This window comes from Bacillus rossius, chromosome 18 (assembly GCF_032445375.1).
Source record: "Bacillus rossius redtenbacheri isolate Brsri chromosome 18, Brsri_v3, whole genome shotgun sequence".
Taxonomy (NCBI): domain Eukaryota; kingdom Metazoa; phylum Arthropoda; class Insecta; order Phasmatodea; family Bacillidae; genus Bacillus; species Bacillus rossius.
Genome location: NC_086345.1, coordinates 17,050,274 through 17,060,699, shown reverse-complemented (window position 1 = coordinate 17,060,699; position 10,426 = coordinate 17,050,274). Strand labels below are relative to the sequence as shown.

The following is a 10,426-nucleotide window of genomic DNA, read 5'->3' as shown; positions in this document are numbered from 1 at the left end:
CACTCACCGGAAACACACGGGGTACCAGAACAGAAATTTTTACCGCAACGGAAAGGCCTATCTCGTCTCGCCTTAATGATTGCCCAGCTATCAGCGTTAGAGACGTAATTGTGGCGTCATTATTTAATTTAATGCAGTTTTTGTTGGACATACGCTATTGCAGTCTCGGACTGTTTCTCAAGGAACAATTTCAAAAATCAAAAATAAAATACTAAAAAATATGAAGATAAAAAAAATTCACAGACAAAAAAAGACTGAAAAAGGGGTGGGGGGAAGAGAACGGAAGTACCCCGAGAAAACTGACAAACATGATTCACGGAAACGTACGTTTCTGCAATTGTGAAGAAAAAAAAATATCCTGTTTTGTCTTTACGAGCACGATTCGTTTCAACCACTCCGGTGGAAATTGGTACCATAATTTACGATTTTAAATAATAATAAATCAGAAAAACACGTTTTGTCGTTTTCAAAGCAGCCCGTTCACCCGGCCAGCAAACAATGGAAATCGCCCCCCCCCCCCCTTCCCCCCAACAAAAAAAAATCGGGACGGGAGAATCGGGTCCGAGAAAACCGCAATGACACACGCGGAATCCTCGAAACAAATCCTGAAAAAAAAAAATAACACATGGGCGTACGTAACGGGTGTGTGTCTCCCCCCCCCCTCCCCAACAACCCGGAAATCTGCTGCGCGCGCAAAACGTTCTGTTGTCTTCGGTGACAAATTGAACTCGTCCATCACGACTTGTAGCCGACTGTGTTGTTACAGCCTCGCTTCCTGACCCCCCCCCCCAATCCGCGAAATTAGGCTCCAATCCCCCCCTCCCCAACGACACACACCAGATCAATACTACCTTAAAAAGGGGGGGGGGGGTTGTCTGTAAAGTCGGTTTACGGACGATCATTTTACGTGATAACGTCATAAGAAAACATTGATGAAAAATTGCATACTTTTTAAGTTTAAAATATTATTTACAGTTTTTTTTTGCAAATTTGATTTAAATAATTTGTTCAAATATAATCACGAACAATTAGTTAAAAAAAGCCCGCCTCAACCTGTTTGATATTATAGAAAATTTTCTCGCACGGTGGTTTGGCCGGTTCTTGCACGCTCGGCTCAGGCGGAACGTGACAATGAGTCATTATTTTTTGTGCGTGCAGCCAGCGTTCATCGATTTATGAGACGTTATCACGTCAAAAAAATTTCAAAGCAGTCATGAGGATTGCCGACAGAAGTGAAAGACTTAAAACTATAAACAAACAGTTGTTATTTTTTTTATTTTTCTGTCGTCTGAAGATATTTTTAACGTTTTCTACACAAAATCGAGGATCTATAAAAAAAATATTCAAAATCGATATTTAGAGAGAATAACAATATAATGTACACAACATATTTTTATAAATTTCAAATGATAGAATTAATAATAATAGAAGTAACTATTATTAATATTAATAATAGAATTAAGAAAATACATATATAATTTGAAATAAGAAATACTAACTTTGTAAACTATAATTGTGTAACATAAGAAAATATTTTTTGATAAAAATCAGAGACTTATTCGCCACTTTTATGAAAAAATATTATTAAACAATATTATCGCGTTAGTAAAATATCTTCTAAATTACTATAAAATACGCATTTCATAGTAATTGTAGGTATAAAAAAATAAATAATGATGTTCTTAATTTTTAGGTTATATTGCTACAAAGACTCCGTTGTCTTCGTTATTCAAACTTTATATCTATATGAGAATATTAATATATTATTTTATACTCACTTTTTACTGCACAGTAATCGTATACTTAAGATTTAAAATAAAAATTGAACAAAAACACAATTTTGTACAGATATAGTGTTATCGTTAACACGTCACGTGACCATGTCGTTGACGACTTACGTGAATTTACTCCCCATCCAAAAAAACCTTCCTATAGAAGTTTTCACTTCAAAAAACACACACACATATTTTATGCATACATATTTTATGCGTGGCCATATTTTATGCAAACAGTTGAGAAAACAACTTAAATCTTGGAGAAAATTTTCTCTTTTATGATACTATGATTGCGAGCAATGCGCTTGTAGCTCATAAAACTCAACATTTTTCCACTCTGGTATTCATTTCAACATCTTCAGAGCTGAGTTGCACTCACAGAGATCCGTCTGAGTCACACTTCCTTCCGTCAAATCACGTGAGACCAGGAGCCAATCGGATGGCACGGAAAATTCCATCCGTCCATTCCTTCAAAACCTTACAAATGTTTAAATTTCGACGGATGTCTGAAAAGCATGTATCGTAAAAGTAAAATAATTAAAATAAAAAATATTTTTCACGTACCGTGAAAAATATAAAACAGTAGCATTCTTGGTTATTCGAGTTAACACACACACACACAAATATATATATATATATATATATATATAAGCGATGTTGCAAATGTCAAAATGTTAATGTCTGAAAAAGAAGATGGATAGACCCTGTTGGATCCTGTCTATCGCATCCTAATAAAGTATCATTATGCATCCTGTCGATATTATCCTACCGAGTTGAATGTATGTTAAAATCCACGTCATTTTCGTAAAATGTGCTGAAAGAATGAATCTTCAGTCCTTTATTCAGTAAGCATAAAACAATTTTTTTTTTCAGGGTTCTTGGTCCTGGACGTTTTTTTATATATTAATTTTTATATGTCGAAAATGGAATCGTGGTTTCGAACTTCACAAGATGTATCATATTTCAGTCGTCATGAGGGCCAGAGTTTACGATTATGAACTTAGAGGCTTGAATTTATTTTTTTCGCCGAGTCTCTGCTACGACTTTCCAAGGCTTGGAAAGTCATTAAGTCGACTTTTTTTTTTGTGGATGTAAACGTGAAATTTTCTCTCGAAAAGCTGATTTACGTTTGTTCTCTGTGGGTTTATGTTATCATTTAAATATATCATTTTGCGTCCTTGAATTTCTTCAATGAAATACAGTGCAAATCTGCAATGGCGCATGTCCTAAAAAACTGTAAAAACTTTTTACAGTGATCGCGATTTTTGCGATCGGTTATCGAGCATGGTATCAGCACCAGAAGATATCGTGAAGTACCCGATTTCTTTTTTTCTTCTTCTTTTTTTTGAAAGTTATCTGACCGGTATACGGATGCGGTTGGTTTTGAAGATGAAAATGGGATTGTCTCTTCGGTTGGTGGCGGTTTTTGGCGAAACGTGAGGGGGAAGGGGGGGGGGGGTAAAATGTGAAAACGCAATTCCGCTTTTCGGACAACCAAAAACGAGACGATGAAGGAAGAAAAAAAAAAGAGGCGAAACAAACGGACAAACAAAACGTCCGCAGGATAAACAGAGTTTCTCTGTCTGCAGGGTCGCTGTAGCGTTCACGGGGCAGCCCCAAACTCGCAGAACATGGTCCTTCCCTTTTCCACCCCTTCCCTTCTCCATCCCTTTCCATCGTCCCTTCGTGACGAACTCTGGAGTTTTATTGGAAATCCGAGTCTCTTCCCCCCCCCCCACCCTTGCCGCACACCCTTCTCTGTGCACGGACGGGGAGGCTAATATTACTCCCGCAAGTACGTACGTCCGAAACTCATTAGTTCTTTTGTTAACGCCCCGCTACCCGGTAAAAAAAAAAAAAAAAACGCGACCTCTTTATCACGCAGAATGCTTATCGTTCGCTTCGCTCCCACGCCTGTTTTATAGTCCGCGCGTCGCGTGACTCGTTATCGAATTCTGCTGTTCGTAAAAAATAAAAAAATTCTTGACCATTAGGAACATTTCCCCGAATGTCAACATGCAAAGAGTGACACACGTTGAGACGGTTGTCACATTTATTTCCCGTCACCCGGATTGAGATTCCCTTTCATTCACCTGAAAGGCACCTGTTTCACAAGGGAACAACCCCTTGATATTAAATATTGTAAAAACAAAAGGAGGGGGGGGGGGGGTTGTTGTCTGTAAATTTGGGTTTACGGACGATAATTTTACGTGATAACGTCATAAGAAAACATTGATGAAAAAATGCATACTTTTTTTAAGTTTCAAATATCATTTACAGTTTTTTTTGCAAATTTGATTTAAATAATTTGTTTAAATATAATCACGAACAATTAGTTAAAAAAAAAGCCCGCCTTAACCTGTTTGATATTATAGAAGATTTTCTCGCACGGTGGTCGGCCGGTTCTTCTTGCACGCTCGGCTCAGTGCGGAACGTGACAATGAGTCATGCTTTTTTCGGTGCGTGCAGCCGGCGTTCATCGATTTATGAGACGTTATCATGCCAAGAAAAAAAAATCATGCATGACTATCAGGAACGTTTCCCGAATGTCAACTTGCAAAGAGTGACACATGTTGAGACATTTCCCGTCACCCGGATTGATTCTTTTTCATTCACCTGGGGCGCCTGTTTCACTAGGGAACAACCCCTTGATATTAAATATTGTAAAAAATAAATAAAGATTTGACCGAGTCTTTCAGTACTCGTCAGAGATGTGTAACATCCAACCTCGTTAACGAGTCAGTCCTTTTGTTCTCATTTTGCAGATACACCTATAATACGAAACCCTGAACATGAACTTTAAAAGTACAATTCTTTAAAATAATGCGTAGCGTGATAAATACTACCGAAAATTGTGTTTTCAACTGCATTTCTGGACGCGAATCACACGTAGTTGCCTCGCCCGCCGCTAGAATTCGCTGTCGGAGCAGCCACGTCGACTTTTGAATCATTTGAATAGCAGATAAAGACGTGAAAAATGACTAAACCTCAGTTTTGGACCTGATTTTCGGCAAGCAAATTTAGTAAAATACTGCCCTTCTTGTTTAAATTTATAAAATAGTTAATGTCATAAATTTTCTCTTTGGCTTTGTAAACTTTGATTCGCAGATGGCAGCACTGTGGTTACACATAATCGTTCCATGCGACTTCCGTTTCATTTACAAAATTACTCCTACCAAATGCCGTATACCAAAATATAAGATGTTATATATTTTAAAAAAAATTGCTGTTGTAACTACGAGTTGTTACGTATATGCTTTTCACATAGATTTTCAAAACTTGTTATTAATAAGTAAAAGTTTGAGTTGTGTTACAATTATTGTTGGTAAACATGTAACAAAAATTTCACTATGTAGTAAGAAATTAATTAAATGAGTCTGTGTTATCGTATACATAGTTGCTGCATCATCTGTACTTTTTATTTTAACTCAGTGGGAGAGAACTAGACCACAGCATGTTCACACGATAATTATCAGTAAATCTGTAATTGTAACATACTTACTTTTTGAGGCAAGTAGCTATGTAATGGTTAACAATAAGAGTGACACCTATAAGTTTGTGATTTATAATGGTCAAATAACCAATGTTTTTGTAGTAGCCTGCAAGTAAATAACGTGTGAACTTACAAAAATATATTTATAGTTAAAAAATTTACAAGAGTGATTTTGTGAAACAATTGTTAACTATGTGCTATCACAAAATTTTAATTGTTATTTACAAGCTTGTCCTTTTGTGAAATTGGCCCTAAGAAGCACACTTGTTAAATTGTAATGGCAAGTGAATTTTTATAATTTCACAAGTAATTTACTTTTAGGCTTACAAAAAAAAGCCGGGAGTTTATAGCAAACTTTTAGCTGACCCTTTTTGCTTACTACTGATTACTACTGATAGATGAAGAATAAATACAATTGTAATTTTTATGTGAACATTAAATAAAATGTCAACAAATCTTATCAGGACTATCCGGAGATCCTGATCAAAGAGCCTGGAATAAAAAAAATTTTTTTCTGTATTAATTAGCTCCATTGGTAAAGTCGGTAGGAAAAGTTTAAGTAAAGACTTGGTGGAAGCATTGATTTTTTTTTCACGCAGAAGTTAGCGTAAATAAATTTTCTTTCGGAATGGGGATAAAGGTATTTTATTCTGCAAAGAAAAATCCATTTTGAGAATGCTAAGAACCAATTCTCCGCCGATCGGAACATTAAAATGCTCTTGAATCCACGATTAGTGACGGTAATTAGCCAGAAGGGAGGTTTGACCACATAAGCACCTTGAAAATAATGATCGGGCGGTAAGTGGAAGAGCAGAAAAATGTTGGGGAAAAAAAATAGTGCGTGGAGTCTCTCCGCGCGGAAGAAGTGAAACTTCGTAATGTGGAAATGAAAATAGGAAGGGGTAGAAATTGATTTTTAGTGAAATCATATTGTTTCTTTAAGACAAACTTTATTAACATTGCTTACAATTCACAATTAATCGCATTTTTTAATTATCATTTTCGAGTGGAGAAATATCCAAATCTATAACATTTACAATGGGATTATGATAACTAAAGTAAGATACGAAATGCTCGAGTGCCACGCATTCACTCTCGCTCTGTCTCTTTCTATTCCCCTTCCCCAGGAGCGTTGAACGTTTAACGCAACAGTGCTTTCATATGGTAGCGTTAAACGTTTAACGCAACCTTGTTGGAAGTCGCATTAGAAGTTTCACTTCAAAATAAGGTAAACCTAACTTGCGCAGCAAGATGTAACCGATCAGTTAAAAAAGAAGTGTGGACATTGCAAATATTTACTTTTTCTTCGTCGTATTTTATACAATAATTAGGGATTAGAAAAAAAATTATTCGAGCGTTCAATGACCTCCAGGAGAGAATTCACAGTTCTATATACCTATATTTTGGCAAAGGAAACCCACAATGAATTTTTTTTTGTGTAAAAGGAACAGGAATATTCGTGAGAAATTAAAGATATTTGAAAATTTGTGCATTTACATGAAAAACAACTGTGCCACTACAGAATAGTGTTCGCATTAACACTGGGTACGGACTCTTACCCGGACATTTATGCTTTGTGTTGTTGCGTGTGCTCCACACACGCACATCAAGATATGCCGCGCGGCGCCTAACCGCGCGCCGATGCAACCAGCACAAGGAAAGTGTTCGCGCGCGAAGTTCGGAGCTGCTCGGGACCCCTCGGGGAAGCTCGTTTTGGCGGGCTTGCCAACCGGACATCGCCGCAGGCGCCGGTTCCGGTTTCCCCGACCGAGAACAATCTGCCATGTTCGATACGAGCAGTTCGCAGGGTATAAAAGGGGGCCCATATTGCGGTGAAGGAGGAGACTCGTCGCGACCACCAGCGACACCAGCCGGAGGCCCTGCTGGCCTTGGCTGCAGAAGGAAGCTACACTGTCAACACGTCCCGCCGGTCTGCCGTCACGCTGCCCGTTGGAAGAAGCTCCCACTTGGTAATGTACTGTTTCGTCGTAGACACTTATAAACCGAGTGGGTAGAAAACTTAGACTGAGAAGAGGGGCAGTGGTGACGGAGGCAAGGCTTGGAGACGGCGGTGTGAGCTCATGAGTCCCGAGGAAAGACTTGACTACCGACTGGACATACAACACTTAGGTGCGAAACCCGGCAGTGACACCCGAAGAATAATCCCAGTGCCCACACCGACGAGCATTTCTCGCGCTAAGATAGTTTGCGCAGGTAGTCACTGGTAATCCATGCATCGACTTACCCGCAGAAATACGTCTCGACAAGAGCCGACGAGGTGTTAGGTTATTTATTAGAGGTCTGCGTACCTACCTAAAAACATGCTGTATGTATTAGTCACCTCGTGTATAAATAGTAGTATTTTAGTTACTGATGCACATTGACAGAGGTCAACAATATTGCATAAGTCGAGAGGTTTGGTTAGTTATTTTCTTTTACAGTCTGGGAATTTATGTACGTTGTAACTTAGCTTTTCTTTTGACGGTGTACCCAGAGCCAAGCGGCGTGCCAAGTATGAGAGCACGGGCAATTGTAAAGTTGATGTGTTAAGCTGCATTCACGTGTCTCATAATTGTTGAACGTTTGTGTTCACAGACTTTCGATTCAGAGCCACGCCGCAAATATCAACTGTTTACGTTTTCGTCATTAATGTTGTAATGAATAATTTCTTGTATAATCAGTAATAAATGTATTCAGTTGTAATAGCTTTAGATGACTTTTCGCCACACTCTGTTCCCTTCCTACTCCTTGTTTCCCTCGTGTGTTGTTTAACACGAGAGGCTACAGTGTTGTCCCAGTAACTTCAATAGTTTAAGTTATCTGTAACCCGATCCCTGGATTTACAGTTTTAATTGCGCACATAAATAAGCATATTAAAACAAATCGAAGTCAAATTATTTAATATTCGATTATCTTTTCCATGGTAAAAAAAAATAAAATTATGCACCAATTTTTTGTAAGAAACACTCTCTTTTATCTATTATCTAAAAACAAAAAGTATCTCATATATGCAAAAATAACTGTTGCAATGTGTTGTACAGATTTACAGTAATTTTCTTGTAGTATTACAAACTATTGTTACGAACGCAGACAGGACCGCGACACGCACCAGGTTCGGAGCTGGCTGGCGGCCCCGCCAGGCTACAGACGTCATGCGCGCGTATCACGTGGCCGCCACTGACGTAAGAAATGCCACGTGTGCCTAGCAGGATTACAAGGGTCGTCGCTAACCACCTCCCCCCTACGTTCCCACTGCATCGTCTTGCCTCGGCGCCGTTATCCATCGCTGAGCGGCCTTGGAAATTCCAAGGGCCGCCGCGCGACGTGGCGTGAACAAGCGACGCTATTCTCGATGTTTCGGTCGGCGGGTCGGTTCGAGATGATGCGACTCGTCACCGCCGCTCTCGTCGGTTCCGGAAACAATTAAATATGTTATATTATAAATGTACTGAAAATAATAAATAATAGAAGCCGAATAATTAAGGGATAGCATCTGTTTTTTTCCCCCCGCGAGAGTGGAAACGTGGTAGATGTTGCCGTGATGAGGCGTGTGTTTTTTTTTTTCCGTGTTACTCCCGTTTACCCCACTCATTAATTCCGTCAGTGCTCCATTCTCACTTCATTGTCCACCTTTGTCGCTTATTGCCTCTTTTTTTTTAAAGAATGATATTTTGGTATGAAACACCCGGTAGGGATTCTTGAAAGCACTCAAAGGACATTATTGCTCGACGAGAAGACAGTCTTGTGCTTAGGGTCGACACCGCGCCAGAAACACCAGCGAGCTTCGCACCTATCATCCCGCCTCACTCAAACCAACGCACCCCTGGCCAGGCGGGGGGCTCCCTCAAGGTCTAATTGATTAATTAATAATTCATTTGTTAGTTTGTGGATTGGACTGGGGGGGTGATTGGCGGAGGGGGTGTGGTGAAGGTTGGGGGCGGCGCATGCGCGCTATGCATTGTTCAGGGCGGGGTAGGGGAAGGTGGGAGAGACGTGGAAGAGAGGAGGGGGTTAAAAAGCGAACAGCCAGGGCGCGCGGGCTTCAGTCCGTTACGACCACGCGTCGGCGTCGGGAGATTCCTGAATCTCTCCATCTCTCTATCTCTCTCTCTCTTCGCTCGGCGGAAGGGCCTAACGTAATCGGAGAGACGGAGGTGAGGGATGGCGGGCTGACGTCAAAAACTCAGATCTGGAGACGTCTTGGGGCGCGACAAATGAGTCAGCAGCCGGTAAGTACCGAGCAAGAAAAACAAAATATTTCAGTACTGTAATACTGCCAAAAAAGATATTGTTAACGTTGTTCAACACTTGGCTATGGTTATTTTCGCATATATGAAAATACGTTTTTCGAGATAATTCTGAGCAATTATTACGAAAAGTGGCGTACAAATTTTATATTTTAATCCATGTTTCAATCAGGCAAACCATGGAAAAGTTAATAGAATATTTAATAATTTGACTTTATGTTGTATCATCTAATACTATTAAATTAGCAATTTACTACGCATTAGCAGTTTATCTATAAGTTGGTTTTCCGGAACAAATGCGATTTACAACAAAAACAAAACTTTTTTCTAAAATTTCCCCATTATACTGGCCCGGACATGGCGTCGAATGAATGTAGGCAGGCTAACTTTTTTCCTGTCTCTCTACTGATTGACTATCGCTGCGCTATCTCTACACTTCATTGTTAACTAATGATTTTCAAATTGTAAAGCCATTCTTGTAAGTCATCATTTATTTATTTTTATGATTAGAAACTATAACAAAGTATTAAAGGATAGTCGCGCTATTATGAAGTTATGTTTGGCACATCAATACGTTTGGTATGTACCCTTTTACATTAGCAACTCAACTCAAGTTGTAGTTTTAAATTAGATTATCAACAACATATGGTGCTCGTATCCAATAGCAAAACGTTTTTATTGTGTTTTGTGTCAAGTAATCAACGTGACGTATTAACTAAATGCATCATGAAACTATAACGGTGTGTTTTTGCACATCTATTTCTGACTCTGTCTAACAATTGGAGACGTATCACTGGAAATACTTTGTTTAGTTACTATAGGGAAATTTACGTTAAACTGGGTTTACATGTTTTTTGAAGTTTATGGCAGTTTGATTTCCGTTAAAGTAAATCGGAAGAGACATTGATAAC

At 39.0% G+C, this 10,426-nt stretch overlaps 1 protein-coding gene across 1 annotated transcript in view; it reads left to right on the top strand.

Annotated features, from left to right (window-relative positions):
* The first annotated feature begins 9,378 nt into the window (after nt 1-9,378).
* Nucleotides 9,379-10,426, top strand: part of LOC134541121 (dipeptidase 1-like) — a 175,703-nt gene continuing 174,655 nt past the window's right edge. Inside the window, exon 1 of the mRNA XM_063384303.1 lies at nt 9,379-9,497. The gene's annotated coding sequence lies outside the window, so the exon portion shown is untranslated. The remainder of the gene's footprint in view (nt 9,498-10,426) is intronic.